The sequence below is a fragment of the Buteo buteo genome, unplaced genomic scaffold, assembly GCF_964188355.1.
Source record: "Buteo buteo unplaced genomic scaffold, bButBut1.hap1.1 HAP1_SCAFFOLD_83, whole genome shotgun sequence".
Taxonomy (NCBI): domain Eukaryota; kingdom Metazoa; phylum Chordata; class Aves; order Accipitriformes; family Accipitridae; genus Buteo; species Buteo buteo.
Genome location: NW_027439247.1, coordinates 200,001 through 201,763, shown reverse-complemented (window position 1 = coordinate 201,763; position 1,763 = coordinate 200,001).

The following is a 1,763-nucleotide window of genomic DNA, read 5'->3' as shown; positions in this document are numbered from 1 at the left end:
ATGGCACAGGTGAGAGGCCGCAGCGCCTCGTCCTGTTTCTGCCGGCATGAGCCACGCGTGGGCGGCCTGTGGTGTCCGGCCTGCCCCGGCTTGCCTGGTTGCAGGAGGGCTCGGTGGAAAGGTCTGCAGCGCTGTACCGGGTTAGAGGTGGCGGCACCTCATCGCGTTTTCTCCGGCCTTAAGCTGGAGCCCATGCACGAATTGGGCAGAGTGCAAGCGGCAGCCGGTCCCGGTGGCTGGCAGCCGGATGCAGACGGCTGGGGGTTCTCGTGCGTGCCGCAGCTTCCCCCCAGCCCCCGAGGGCCCGATGATGGCACAGGTGAGAGGCCGCAGCGCCTCGTCCTGTTTCTGCCGGCATGAGCCACGCGTGGGCGGCCTGTGGTGTCCGGCCTGCCCCGGCTTGCCTGGTTGCAGGAGGGCTCGGTGGAAAGGTCTGCAGCGCTGTACCGGGTTAGAGGTGGCGGCACCTCATCGCGTTTTCTCCGGCCTTAAGCTGGAGCCCGCGAAGCGGGAAGAAAAGTGCGGCTGTACCTGGTGGCTGGCAAGTCGAACGCAGGCGGCTGGGGTTGTCTCGCTTCTGTGGCATTCCCCCAGGCCCCGAACACCCGTGCGCGGCATGGGTCCAGGTGCCTTTTTTTTCCCCGACGGCAAGCGGTTGCCTGTGGGGCGGGCAAAGACCGGCAGCCGGTGGCGGTTGCCGGCACTCGAACGCTGGAGGAGCTGGGGGAGTTGAGCCTGCTGTGGCCATCCCCCGGTCCCGTTACCTTCCTCAAGGGAATCGTTGTCTGGAGCCGGGTGGCCCGTGGCACCTCCCGCTCCACGATTTGACTGATCCAGACCCACAGGCAGCGCCCGCTGAGGCGTCCTCGGGTGCGTCGGAGAGCCTCCACGGCGGGCCGGCTCTGCCGGTGTTCAGGCCGTTGGAGCACCTCTCGCAGGCGTTGCCCTCACTCGCACGCAGAGCCCCCGCACCTGCCGTCCGCCCCCGGTTGGCGACGGGTGCGAGTGGCCGTCGCTGTCCCAGGACTCGTGGCCGTGGGGCCTCCGCTCCTTCCTCCGTTCCCTTCCCTTACTGATCGATGAGGCGTTTAGGGCGCGTCGGAGGGGCTTCCCGGCGGGCCGGCTCTGCCGGTGTTCAGGCCGGCGTTGCACCTCTCCGCAGACGTTGCCCTCTCACTCGCACGCAGAGCCCCCGCACCTGCCGTCCGCCCCCGGTTGGCGATGGGTGCGAGTGGCCGTCGCTGTCCCAGGACTCGTGGCCGTGGGGCCTCCGCTCCTTCCTCCGTTCCCTTCCCTTACTGATCGATGAGGCGTTTAGGGCGCGTCGGAGGGGCTTCCCGGCGGGCCGGCTCTGCCGGTGTTCAGGCCGGCGTTGCACCTCTCCGCAGACGTTGCCCTCTCACTCGCACGCAGAGCCCCCGCACCTGCCGTCCGCCCCCGGTTGGCGATGGGTGCGAGTGGCCGTCGCTGTCCCAGGACTCGTGGCCGTGGGGCCTCCGCTCCTTCCTCCTTTCCCTTCCCTTACTGATCGATGAGGCCTTTCGGGTCGCGTCGGAGAGGGCCCTCGGCGGGCCGGCTCTTCTGTGCTCCCCGTAATAGGGAGTCACGGCAGTGTCCGGTGTTCAGGCAGGGTGGTCTCCTTTCCAATTCGCTTCCCGTTGCATGCGAAGTGGTGTCCTGCACCCCCCCCGAGCGAAGGGGGCCGCGATGGTGGCAGTGTCGTCCTCCCCTGCTCAGCGGGGTTCCTCGGGCTTCTTTACTGA